The sequence below is a fragment of the Anabrus simplex genome, chromosome 9 (genome assembly GCF_040414725.1).
Source record: "Anabrus simplex isolate iqAnaSimp1 chromosome 9, ASM4041472v1, whole genome shotgun sequence".
Lineage (NCBI taxonomy): Eukaryota > Metazoa > Arthropoda > Insecta > Orthoptera > Tettigoniidae > Anabrus > Anabrus simplex.
The window spans coordinates 83841375-83856281 of NC_090273.1; positions in this window are offsets into that span (position 1 = coordinate 83841375).

Here is a 14907-nt window from a genome sequence, read left to right on the forward strand (position 1 = left end):
TTCTTCACTTTGGTGGGCACTGGGTCTGTGTAAGCCTTTTCCAAACAGAACTGAACACTTGTTCCAGGAATTCTAAGGATAAATATGCATTTAACTACACCTCAAATGAATTTAGATGATACAAAATGATCTATTTTGTCCTTACAACACTCGAAATACACGAAGTTTTTGGGGTGGAATGTGACTTTTTGAAATTCGGGTATGGATCCACCTTGACTTTCTAGTGACAAACACCTTTCCGATAACACTTGAGCCACTAGGCAGAAAAGTTCAGAATATCTTCTGTGGACATAAGTTACAGAGAACCTGTTGTTCTTTATCGCATCCATTATGTACTCTACTCACATTCTTTGACTCTTGCCTTTTTTCTAATAATTTATTAAGCTTTATTTTTCCTGGCTTTCATTTCGTCACATCCATTATAACATAATTATGGATTTCATTTTAACAACACCAGAAACAGCTGTAGGTTCAAAAGTTACGGAGTCTCCCATAAGAGCCGCACTAGTGATCATTATAGAAAGGGACACATGCCCAGGACATATGCCATTTCTAAAATGAAGACAATTTTCCCATGTAAAGAAAGGAGGGCTAGATTCCTTTTTATAGTGAAAAGCTGCACGGTCATATGCAGATTATGATCCACTGTCAAACTCATTTCGGCCCAAATTAGACAGGTCACTTTCCCAAAATGACCGATTCAATTACTGTAGCTGTGGACGACGTGGTAGCACGTCGTGTCAGATGTCGTTTGATTCGTATTAGAGACATCTATACATATGGAGGAAAAAATCTAAAGCCTATTGCAAACCATCAAATTCTTCTTGCACTTCAATACTTCAAAAGAAAAATGGTCAAATCTTGTCAAAGTTTGTACAAATTTGCTGAAGGTTTGACAAGATTTGAAAATATTTGGCAAGATTTTATAGCATTTTGTTTTAACATAGAAGAAAGGCAAACAGCAGTTGGTGGTTTTTGGACTAGCAGTGGGATACATTCTTAAAAGAAAGAGAAACGCTCAATAAACCAACGTTTACATGAGGAAAATATGAAGTTAATGTAGTTAACTTCAACGTAATTTTTGCAATGTGCTGTATTTATTGCCATAACATCATTTGCAGAGGTTATGTTATATTGCATTTACTCATATTAATTGAATAAAAATAGCAATGCAACGGAAATTCACATCTTGTTACACGAAAACATATTTAGGAAGTCCATAATAATAATAATAATAATAATAATAATAATAATAATAATAATAATACGCGAAGATCGTCATAAATCGAAGAATGCTGACCGTGTACTTAAAGGTTAGCGTACGACAATTAACATAAAAACTGTCCACTTCCTTGAGATAATTCTCTTCCAATCTCCTCATACGCTGCAATTTTATTCATTTTACTTTGATACTCTACGGAATCCACCGAATATAAGCAGGTATGTACCCCATACTTTGCAATTAACACACACTCAACATCCCTGACTCATGTAAACGAAGCCATTTTTGTTGTTTTGATTACCGGCAATCCCAGCATGCCTAGCGGCATAACGCGCACCGTTAATGCTCGAATTCCATTGGCCAATTCTGTCAAAAGACTTAGCAATTCTTTGATCGATTAGAGGATGTTCTAATTTACTTTCAGAACTTCTCAAGACTTCTCAAGTATTGAAAGTTATTTGACAAGTAAACTTGTGAAGTCTTGAATTTGACAAAAAAATTGATCGTGTACAACAGGCTTTATAGAGAACAACCGAAGAGCTGTGGGGCGTACAAGTGGAAGAAAAGGCTTTTTTCGCGACACGAGGACAAGAAATGGCTTCAAAATACCAAATAGAGATAATAGAGCGGCTTATCAGAATTCCAAAAGTCCTTCAAACGCTTATCGAGAACGTCTCAAAATTAAGGCGACCGAGCCTCATGAGATAAATTCCGCGTAAAGGCCAACTCCCACTTACCGCAAGCGAAAGGACTGGACTGCTTGACAGCCTTAGCATGTTTATGCGAAGAAACAGAAAAATTAAGAAATAAATAATAAAAATAAATTCTGGAGTCATGATCTTTGTTTAACCAGGGATACACATGGCGTGTTTGCAATGCTCTTTGATTTCTTTTTATGGGATAAAGATACATTTATTCGGAAGAGTACCGTATCCCAAAATAAGTTCAGCAATTATTTCACTTGATGGAACAATATTTGACCCAAGATTTCACCCGATTGCGTGCTCCTCTGTCTGCATTAATGAGGCTAGTAGTTTGTTTAAGCTGAGAAAAATTTGCTTAATATTTAGTTTACAAAATTTAAAATAACAGTAACATTTTACTGTTTGCACTGCTATGGAGCTAAGCTCTGAATTCAGGAGACGCGTGGGTTTGAACCTCACCGTCGGCTGTCCTGAGAATGGTTTTCTGTGGTTTCACATTTTCACTACAAGGCAAATGCCAGGACAGTTCCTACTCATAGGCCACATCCTTACACAGTTTCATTCACCATCATTAACATCATCTTCATTAGCTGCTGGACTGAGATTGGCGTCAGGAAGGGCATTCAGTGGTAATAATGTGCCATATAAATTCGCCTCACATCTTGACCGACCCCGAATCAAGAAACGTAACTAAGGTGTTATGATGTGAGTAAGTGTAAAATGAATTCATCTATACTTTCATACATATTATAAAATGTAGCCTACGCACAGATTAAACCAAGGCGAAATACAACAATGTTAAGTTTCATACAAAAAAAGGCCTGGAATGTCATAATCATTATGTTTCCTCGATTACTCGCGAGAGCAATCGATGACATTCTATAAAAAATGTTCCTTTCCTGCCACGAAAAGAAAATGCTCAGGAATTCTGTTCGCGTCGGTTGGACGCACCGAATTTATTTCCATTTTCTAATTGTCATAAAAATTATCTTCACGTCGCTTCAGATAAATGAGTGTCGGCCTCAACTGGAGCCGTAGCCGAGCATTTATGCTGGCGCCGTAGTAAAAAACTGTCAAACCCACATTGTACTGTAGCACTCGGCACGTAAGGTTATACACGGAAAAGCAAATATCGCCGTCCTATTTTTTTTTTAAATGGCTCATTACTGCTGCCAACTTGACTAGCTACATATTGAAATCACCATGCATAATCATAACAAACTAACCTCAGTGTAATCATCAATACTGGTGGTTCCCTTATCCAAGTAAATGATAAGTCAAGATATTCATAATTAAATCGGTTTTCAAGCTCAATGAGGAATTAAGGAAATAAACGCTCTCTCTCACTCTCACTCAATTTAATGTTGTATATTTCTGCCTTTATTTTAATATACGCATTACTACAACCGTATCCTTCCGGTGTGTAAATAATTCAGTTTCCTTCCTGAAATTTCCTATTTCCTGTCCGACTGAAGTGAAACCACGCTGTAATAATACACACAAGCAAATATATTACAAGAATACACAAAGGCTAAGTCTGCAAACCGTACCAAAGTCGAGACAAGACAAGGTTAGGTTACACGATATTAGTATCACTCCGTATTGACGATTTTTACTTTACAATAGAAAAGCTTTCGTTACGTCTTCCTGTTCAATACATGTATTCATATTTTGATGGAGTGATTTTTAATCAAACATGTTTCGGCTCATTTGGAGCCATCTTCAGTGAAAGAAATACACTGACTGACAGAGCAAATGCAACACCAAGAAGGAGTGGTCAGAACTTTATGCCAATTGCAGGGTAGACTGACGTCACTGAGGTATGCTCATGATGTGAAATGCGCCGCTGTGCTGCTCACGTAGCGAACGATAAATGGGACACGGCGTTGGCGAATGGCCCACTTCGTACCGTGATTTATCAGCCGACAGTCATTGTAGAACGTGTTGTCGTGTGCCACAGGACACGTGTATAGCTAAGAATGCCAGGCCGCCGTCAACGGAGGCATTTCCAGCAGACAGACGACTTTACGAGGGGTATGGTGATCGGGCTGAGAAGGGCAGGTTGGTCGCTTCGTCAAATCGCAGCCGATACCCCTAGGGATGTGTCCACGGTGCAGCGCCTGTGGCGAAGATGGTTGGCGCAGGGACATGTGGCACGTGCGAGGGGTCCAGGCGCAGCCCGAGTGACGTCAGCACGCGAGGATCGGCGCATCCGCCGCCAAGCGCTGGCAGCCCCGCACGCCACGTCAACAGCCATTCTTCAGCATGTGCAAGACACCCTGGCTGTTCCAATATCGACCAGAACAATTTCCCGTCGATTGGTTGAAGGAGGCCTGCACTCCCGGTGTCCGCTCAGAAGACTACCATTGACTCCACAGCATAGACGTGCACGCCTGGCATGGTGCCGGGCTAGAACGACTTGGATGAGGGAATGGCGGAACGTCGTGTTCTCCGATGAGTCACGCTTCTGTTCTGTCAGTGATAGTCACCGCAGACGAGTGTGGCGTCGGCGTGGAGAAAGGTCAAATCCGGCAGTAACTGTGGAGCGCCCTACCGCTAGACAACGCGGCATCATGGTTTGGGGCGCTATTGCGTATGATTCCACGTCACCTCTAGTGCGTATTCAAGGCACGTTAAATGCCCACCGCTACGTGCAGCATGTGCTGCGGCCGGTGGCACTCCCGTACCTTCAGGGGCTGCCCAATGCTCTGTTTCAGCAGGATAATGCCCGCCCACACACTGCTCGCATCTCCCAACAGGCTCTACGAGGTGTACAGATGCTTCCGTGGCCAGCCTACTCTCCGGATCTCTCACCAATCGAACACGTGTGGGATCTCATTGGACGCCGTTTGCAAACTCTGCCCCAGCCTCGTACGGACGACCAACTGTGGCAAATGGTTGACAGAGAATGGAGAACTATCCCTCAGGACACCATCCGCACTCTTATTGACTCTGTACCTCGACGTGTTTCTGCGTGCATCGCCGCTCGCGGTGGTCCTACATCCTACTGAGTCGATGCCGTGCGCATTGTGTAACCTGCATATCGGTTTGAAATAAACATCAATTATTCATCCGTGCCGTCTCTGTTTTTTCCCCAACTTTCATCCCTTTCGAACCACTCCTCCTTGGTGTTGCATTTGCTCTGTCAGTCAGTGTATATTAAAAGATACATGACTTTTATTGGTTTTAAAAGAGTACGGTATCATTAAAACCAATGAGAAAGAGTTTTAATCCAAGTGAGACATGATGATAAATCTAAAACAAACAAGGCAGTGGCAAGGCTGGAAACCCCAGGTTTCAAACCTTCACTGAAGATGGCTCAAAATGAGTCGAAACATGTTTGCTTAAAAATCACTCCATCAAAAGACGGATACATGTCTTGAATAGGAGGATGTAACGAAAGCTTTTCTATTGCAAAGGTTAGGTTAGGTTAGGTTGATAACATTTTCTTCCATTTCAACTGATTCTCATTATGTCAGAATAGAGGAGGTAACGTAGCTTTCGTTTTCGGAGGAGGTCTTGCAGATTTTTCTGGCTTCTTACATCTTAATTGAATTATTGGACGAAATAAGACCGTATTAATATAATGCTACGATCGTCGTTCCACATCAGCTGCGTTATTAAATGCATTATTCGAACAAGCCACAATTCTACTTACCTGATATTATCCAAAAAGATTTACAATCCCGCAGCAAAAGAAAATATGTTTTATTTATACTCGCAAATGTAACACTGGTGATTTTCACAACATGGCAGCGGCAGTACATATGTACGAGTATAATCTCGCAAGTCACGAAAAAATATTTGTATCTATATATATAAAATTGGATGTTGGGATGTTTGAAGCTAATAGAGTCAAAAACTACTGGACCGATTTCAATGAAATTTTCACAATTTGTTCTTATTACATCTGAGAGGGTTTATGAAGTGGTTTGAACGAAATCTGATTGGTAGTTCGGCACTAAGGGGTGAAAAATGAAATAAGGGAAGATAAGCAAACCGCAAGACAAGTCTGATCAGCGGGTATGTGAAGAGTATGATGTGTTCCATAAAACTTATTTCTGCTTTTATCTGGAAAAATTACTGTAGGTGCAAGAAACCCCTAGCACCTCTAAAGGAAGGGGGCGAAACTTACAAATCCGAAAATGATTATATTAGTGACGAATTCATAGTCTTTGGGGTAGCTGAGATGAACTGTGACACTCTGAATGCCGTTTAAGTCAAAGTTCGTTCCCAATCGGTATGGTAAAGATATTATGACTTACTGTTTGGGAAAGCAAACTGTTGACACACATATGGGCAGGATCGTACAGCTGAAGATGTTACAGACGTTAAAATTGGTATTTGGAATCTTCTTTAAAAATAAACACATTTTTTTATTTTTGGAAAATCCATAAACTATATTATCGGTATTCAATGTTCATAAAATTATTGAAATGGGCAGGAAGAAACAATATGACTGCGACAGGCATATCAAGATGAGTTATCTGACCTATTTATAAGGAATGCTGCGGAGCAGTGCACGGGTCCACTAGTATGGCTATATAGTGCCAATATGCGAGTTGAACGGCAAGTAGGGTCCCTAAATTGTATGGTTAGCGACATGAATCGAAACCCACATTTAGAAAATAACTATAAATTACTATGTTCAGTATTACTAGGGGAGAAAGAGTAGTAGTATAACTAGATACTTCACTTTGACAATACCTATCACACAGTACGTCATCTACGTCAAACCTCGTGGTTGTAACCTCGACAAAGCCCTGTTCAAATATCTTTTAAAAATGAAATGGCCTCCACTACATTTACAAACTAATTAATCTCCCAGAATAGCACAACTTATTTCTGCGCACGGCCTGACCTTCAACACTAAACAAATAGCGGAAGAGACGTTCTGAAATACATTATTCAGAAGGCTAAGAACTAACCTACTCCGCAAACTGCAAATTGTGATAATTTAGAAATATAAAGGTAGCATGCAATATTTGCATACAGACACGATCGCTGATACACATGTCAGGAGGCTTTGAATATTTTTTTCCTTTTCTCTGAAGCTAATCCTTATAATGCTACACGGGGAAGCGTGAAATTAAATATGACAGAGCAACTTAGCGTTGGTATTACAAAGCCGGATGAGTGAAAGGAATTGGAGAGCGGTTCAAATGTCTCGTACGAACTGTTACAATACAGTATCGGTCTAGTTAGCATTTGCAGGCACATGGAAGCAACGACCACAGCAGATGAGAGAAGAGGCAAAGTTCCAGGACAGAGTGTTAAGTATCCCTATACAAATACAGTTTCATATTCATTTTGAAATGTCAGGTCGAAGTGAGATAGTTTTACCTGTCCCAGCACTCCGCCACACACACACAGGTTGAACTGTTAGGTTATCTTCAGTCCAACCTGTAATCTGGTTGAGTGTAGACGTGTACACGATTTTCGTGGTGGTGGTGGTGGTAACGATCATTCTTTTAAGAGGAAGTACAACCAGGCAACCATCCTCTATTAACACTAATCAGAGGGAGAAAATGGAAGGGGTCAGATATTTCGAAAAATGAAGGTATCGGCCAAAGAAAGACAATGGCCACGAAGGGGGGGGAAATGAAAGACTCCCTAGGCCTCGAGTGCTCTAATACCGTCGGGGTCGGAAAACAACAAGAGTTGAACAAGGGAGGTCGGATAGGATAGATGAAAGTGAGGAGCCTGGCACAAGTAAGTTGAAGTAATGCCAGGACTCAGCAAAGGGTCCCGTGGTCGCCAAGCCATGATTCCAAGTTCAGAGCTCCTGGATCCCCATTCAGTCACCTCATACGAAAGGTAAGGGATACCGTGGGTGTTATTTTACCGCCCCCACCCACTGGGGGAACGTTTTTCGTGAGGAAAATGTCAGCAGTTGAATTGCTTGCCTACGTCTAAGAAGAGAGAAGTAGTTGAATCGGAATAACTACACTCATGTAAATTCGTTGCAAGAGCTACAAATGTACCCAAAAATTGGCACAATTATTTACGTGTGAGATAGCCTCCGTGGCTCAGGTGGCAGCACGCCGGCCTATCACAGCTGGGTTTCGTGGTTCAAATCCCGATCAATCCATGTGAGATTTGTGCTGGACAAAGCGGAGGCGGGACAGGTTTTTCTCCGGATACTTCGGTTTTCCCTGTCATCTTTCATTCCAGCAACTCTCTCCAATATCATTTCATTTCATCTGTCAGTCATTAATAATTGCCCCAGAGGAGTGCGACAGGCCTCGGTAGCCAGCACAATTCGTATCCTCGCCGCTAGATGGGGCTTCATTCATTCCATTCCTGATCCGGTCAAATGACTGGAAACAGGTTGTGGATTTTCATTTTTTTAATTTTCATTTACATATGGATGAACCTACTTCTTACTTTCCACAGCGAAGGGATATCTCTAGACCTCTCAATAAATTCAGGTAAAATGTTTTTTGACCACGTGGACATGACTGAAGTGTCGGAGAAAGACAATATGCCACTATCCACGTGATACTGACTGAGCATTTGCCCTGCTGTTCGGCCGTTCCGTCTTTCGGGTGCCACGTCCTGTTGTTAGAACTCTCACAGTCCAACAGTCCCAGTGATTGGCCAGCATACACGTCAGTTTTGCCTGTCAGTCTTTAACTGGTCAGGACGAACGGAAAGCGAAATTGTACGTGCATGGGCCCCCTAATTATTTGGTACCTCTAGGCAGGGAAACGGACTTAAGACAGTTTCGGAGAAGGACACGTACGAACCCACAAGTTATAAATATAGTGCCAAGGAAATATCCATCATAAAGGACGTGATGATTCTTGTCCAACTCCTTGGCTGAATGGTCAGCATTCAGAGTCTCGGATTCGATTCCCGGACGAGTAGTTTTTCAACTATTTATTTTACGTCGCACCTACACAGATAAGTCTTATGGCGACGATGGGATAGGAAAGGCCTAGGAATGGGAAGGAAGCGGCCGTGGCCTTCATTAAGGTACAGCCCCAGCATTTTCCTGGTGTGAAAATGGGAAACCACGGAAAGCCATCTTCAGTGCTTCCGACAGTGGGGTTCGAACCCACTATCTCCCGGATGTAAACTCATAGCTACGCGCCCCTAACCGCACAGCCAACTCGCCCGATAGTCGGGTTTTTAATTGCGTCTGATAAATTCTTCTGACTCGGCGACTGGGTGTTTGTGTCCGTCCGAAAACTCTCCTCTTCGTATTCAGACAACACACCACCCTACCAATAACCACAGAAACACGCAATAGTGATTACATCCTTCCATATAAGATTGGCGTCACGAAGGACATCCGGAAGTAAGACAGGGCCAAATACACATGTGCTCTACAGTTCGCACCCGCGACCACACAGGTGTGGGAAAAGCGGTATAATAATAATAATAATAATAATAATAATAATAATAATAATAATAATAATAATAATAATAATAATAATAATAATAATAATTGTACCGGGAGGTTCACCCCAACGCCGCGCATTCAAATTCTGCACCTAAATGAACTCCTCTATTGGCAGAACAGTGATACTGAAACTTCACCAACTTAGAAATTTACTCAGAAGTTGTCACCACAGAAATATGATGTAATTTTGTTATTGTGTAGTTTCCTGAACTGACTGAATTTCTACTAGTTTTGTTTGCTATCCATCAATAAGTTTGGACATTCTTCCACAGATGACACTACTAAAAACTATGATCATGCACCCTGGTGCGAGGTGTAAGAACTTATAATTCAAAGAAGTTTTGTATTCATAACTTTTTTTTCTGATTGATGTTCATTTATTTTTAGGTTGGCAATATTTCCTTTTTTTTCCGCTAGTTTTGAATCTAGCCAATCCCTAATTTCTGTAATTAATTTTCCACCTATCACCGGCTTCTTCTTCGATTCTGTGTGTAACTTTGAAATTAACCAATTAAATTGAGAGAGAGTGGCTGGTTTATTCCTGAATGATCTCGAACCTTCCCTGAGGGTTTATAACTGCGGCTTTCCACGTGTCTTGGCCAATTGATCGTCATCTTACTAAGTGTGTGTGTCAAAGCAGGAGGCGGGCGGCCTCTTTCTTCGGTCAGCAGTACATCAACAAGGTAATGGCCACATAACATCTTTCTTTCTAACTCCGCAGTTTACCCGAGGGAAAGGTCCGAAGTAGTATAATTGGACAGTTCGGCCGCCACCTCCACCTCAGGCTCCCAGAGGCCACCTCCACCTCCACCTCAGCCAGAGGCCTCCCAGTGGCCACCTCCACCTCCACCTCAGCCAGAGGCCTCCCAGATGCCTCCTCCACCTCCCGCGGGAAATTTGAATTTGTAAACAAAGCCACGTGCTTTTTGACAGCTGTCATCGACAACAACGCATTGCTAACCTCAGTACTGCCATCTTGACGGGCCTAAACCTCAGTAGTGCCAACTTAACCTAACTAGCTCGAGATAAACAAAGCCACGTGTTTTTTGACAGCCACGTGCTTTTTGACAGATTTGTAAACAAAGCCACGTGCTTTTTGACAGCTGTCATCGACAACAACGAATCGCTAACCTCAGTACTGAAATCTTGACGGGCCTAAACCTCAGTAGTGCCAACTTAACCTAACTAGCATGAGGTAAACAAAGCCACGTGTTTTTTGACAGCCACGTGCTTTTTGACAGATTTGTAAACAAAGCCACGTGCTTTTTGACAGACAACAACGCATCGCTAACCTCAGTACTGCCATCTTGACGGACCTAAACCTTAGTGGTACCAACTTAACCTAACTAGCGCGTGGTAAACAAAGCCACGTGCTTTTTGACAGCCACGTGCTTTTTTGACAGCTGTCATCCGCCATCTTTAAACCACAAAGCACTGTGCCGCCCTCTATATCGCAGTAGCTGCAAAATTCGTCACCTGTCATCGGCAGTGCTGCCATCTTGATGGGTCTAAACCTTAGTGCTACCAACTTAACCTAACTAGCGCGAGGTAAACAAAGCCACGTGTTTTTTGACAGCTGTCATCCGCCATCTTTAATCCATAGAGCACAGTGCTGCCCTCTTTAGCTACTTACCTTTGAAATGTGGTGGCGGATAATTTGAAAAATGCTTTTTGACAGCAGCCATCTTGCATCGCAAACCTCAGTGCTGCCCTCTTTAGCTAGATACCTGTGGTAGCAGACAATTCCACGTGACAGCAGCCATCTTTAATCAAGAGAGCACGGTGCTGCCCTCTATGTGGTGGCGGCAAATTGAAAAATTCCACGTGCTCTTGTTTGGAAACAAACTCACGTGCTTTTTTGACAGCTACCATCCACCATCTTTAATCAACAGAGCACAGTGCTGTACTCTTTAGCTAGATACCTTTGAAATGTGGTGGCGGCAATTTGAAAAATTCTATGTGCTCTTATCCAGAGAGAACAGTGCTGCCCTCTATGTGGTGGCGGCAAATTGAAAAATTCCACGTGCTCTTGTTTGAAAACAAACTCACGTGCTTTTTTGACAGCTGTCATCTGCCATCTTTAATCTATAGAGCACAGTGCTGCCCTCTTTAGTTTGAAATGTGGTGGTGGTAAATTCCACGTGCTCTTGTTTGGAAACAAAGCCACGTGCAGCTGTCATCCGCCATCTTTAATCAACAGAGCACTGTGCTACTATCATGCGGGCAATTTCATCACCTGTCATCCGCCATATTTAATCCACAGAACACCGTGCTGCCCTCTTTATGGCTACTACCTTAAGCACGTAGTAGCGGACAATTTGAAAAGTTCTGTTAGCTATCATCCGCCATCTTTAATCAAGAGAGCACCGTGCTGCCATCTTTAGCTAGATACCTTTGAAATGTGGTGGCGGCAAATTGAAAAATTCCACGTGCTCTTGTTTGGAAACAAACTCACGTGCTTTTTCGACAGCTACCATCCGCCATCTTTAATCAACAGAGCATAGTGCTGCCCTCTTTAGTTTGAAATGTGATGGCGGCAAATTCCACGTGCTCTTGTTTGGTAAACATAGCCATGTGCTTTTTTGACAGCTGTCATCCGCCATCTTTAATACAGAGAGCACCGTGCTGCCCTCTTTATCGTAGTAGATGTAAATTCGTCACCTGTCATCCGCGGTGCTGCCATCTTTAGCTAGATACCTTTGAAAAGTGGTGGCGGATAATTTAAAAAGAAAAATTCTACAGCAGCCCTCTCTCGACGCTAATTGCATAAGATGGTGGCTATACATGACTCCTTAAGGGTGCTTACGCAAGATGGCTGCTATACACAGGTTCTTATGAGACGCCCTTGGGATGCTTGCGCAAGATGGCAGTTATACATGGCTCCTTATGAGATACCCTAGGGATGCTTGCGCAAGATAGCGGCTGATCTTATGGGATGGCTTAAGGGTCCTTGCACAAGATGGCTTGAGACGCCCTAAGGATGCTTGCGCAAGATGGCGGACACAAGATGGCAGCTATACATAACTCCTTATGAGACGCTTTAAGGGTGCTTGCGCAAGATAGTTGCTACTCTTAGCTTAGAGGCTAACGTGTCGTGATAGTTCGATTCATTAAATTTAGGGCTTAAATGCAAAATGTTAAATATATCGAAAACGGTGCACCGTAGAGCAAAACGGACAAAATTTTTCTGCCTAATACCTAGGTTCGCAGTATGAGGAACAAGAAAATCATAGTCTAATGATGGGATCAACGGTTCGGTTCCTACTTAGGCCCTTTGGCATTTGCTCTGTTTTAGCTTGTATTGAAGCGAGTCTTCGTAACATGATCAGGTCTAGCTATGGTAGAGAGTATAACGTACCGTGCAGGTTCGATTCATTAAATTTGGAGGCTTAAATGCAAAATGTTAAATATCTCGAAAACGATGCATCGTAGAGCAAAACGGACAAAATTTTTCCGCCTAATACGTAGGTTCGTAGTATCAGGAACAAGAAAAAACATAGTCTAATGATGAGATCAACGGTTCGATTCCTACTTAAGCCCTTTGGCATTCGCAGCTATCTATTTCTACAAGATGGTGGCTGCTCTTATGAGAAACAAGATGCCTTGAGACGTCCTAGGGATGCTTACGCAAGATGGCAGACACAAAATGGTGACTATACATAGCTCCTTATGAGACGGCCTAGGGGTGCTCGCACAAGATGGCGGCTACTCTTATGAAGAAAGCTAGCTTAGAGGCTACTGCGCAAGATAACAGCTGCTGTTATGCATGTGGTGGAGGGCAATTTGAAATTCTATGTGCTTAATCAACAGAGCACCCTGCTGCCCTCTTTAGCTGAAATGTGGTGGTGGATAATTTGAAAAATTCTTTTGACAGCTATCATCTTTAAAAACAATGGCGACTATACATAGGCTGTTAAGGTCTTATCATTCTCCTCCTCCTCCTCCCCCTCCTCCTTCTCTACCTCCTCCTCCGCCTCTTATGTCAAGGCATAGCTTTATATCGAACAAGTTTAAACCTGCATCGCGAAGGCAAGCGTGTGCAGCGATAACATTATTGTGCATGTTTAGACTTTCGAAACATAAGAAGAGTAGAATCAAACGCTGTACTCGATACGACATGTGATCAGAACATTGATTGATGCGTTCAGAAAAACAAAATAAGTGATCAAGACTAGAATCGAACAATGTACTCAATACATCATGTGTTTAGAATATGTCAGGGGATACGCTTGTTCTAAGAAGATCAGATTGAAACATAACAAGACTAGAATAGAACACTGTAATCGATGTTGTTAACTTCAACATGTGATCAGAACATTGATTGATGTGTTCAGAACACAAAATAAGTGATCATGACTAGAATCGAACACTGTACTCGATACAACATGTGATCAGAACATTGATCGATGTGTTCAGAACACGAAATAAGTGATCAAGACTAGAATCGAACACTGTACTCAATACAACATGTGTTTAGAACATGTTAGGGGGTACCCTTGTTCTAAGAAGATCAGAATGAAACATAACAAGACTAGAATCGTACACTGTAATCGATGTTGTTAACCTCAACATATGATCAGAACATTGTTTGATGTGTTCAGAGCAAAAGTACAATTTTGATGATTTGCTTAGTGTAAAATCAAAAACTATGGAAACACACTGTGCACATATCGCGTAGCTAACTCGCTCAGTAAGCAATATTGCAAAACTACAACTTCAATGATTTGCATAGTGTAAAAATCAAAAACACACTGTACCCATACTGCGCAGCTAACTCGCTCGGTAAACGATATAGCCAAAGTATAACTTCAAATTATTTACCTTCCATCATTCGTCTTGTGTGTAAAAATCAGTCGAACAAGTTATCGCATAAACATGGCTGAAAAAAAATCGTGATAGGGTATGGAACCCAGGGGTTACATCTTATCAGAAGGGCAAAAAGGGTGAAAGGACTCTTCCTCCTCCTTACCGCACATTCCTTGAAGGGCTAATTGGCTGAAGGGCTAATGGGCTAAAGGGCTAAAGGGCTAATGGGCTAAAGGGCTAATGGGCTAAAGGGCTAAAGGAGCAACAACCTCGTCGATCGCTATCAGCAAGAACGCTTGTACTTTGTTAAGTGTAGAAAATTAATCTTTATTTGTAAATGGTTCCATGTTCAGAACAAGGAATGGAAAATCCCCGAGGTGCGATGAGTTACGTTTTTCGAACTAGTGTTTGGAACACTGAACTTTTCAAGATGATAGCAGAGAGTTTAGCAATGTTCTGTTGTTGGATTTTAAATTCCGCGCTACAACATGCATAAGGTGGTAGCCTTGAGGTTTACCGCCGTAAAGATGGCAAGAGTGAGGTTAACAATGTTCTGTTGTTGGATTTTAAATTCCGCGCTACAACATGCATAAGGTGGCAGCCTTGAGGTTTACCGCCGTAAAGATGGCAAGAGTGAGGTTAACAATGTTCTGCTGTTGGATTTTAAATTCCGCGCTATAACATGCATAAGGTGGCAGCCTTGAGGTTTACCGCCGTAAAGATGGCAGCAGTGAGGTTAGCGACGCTCTATTGTCCTTCAAAGTGAG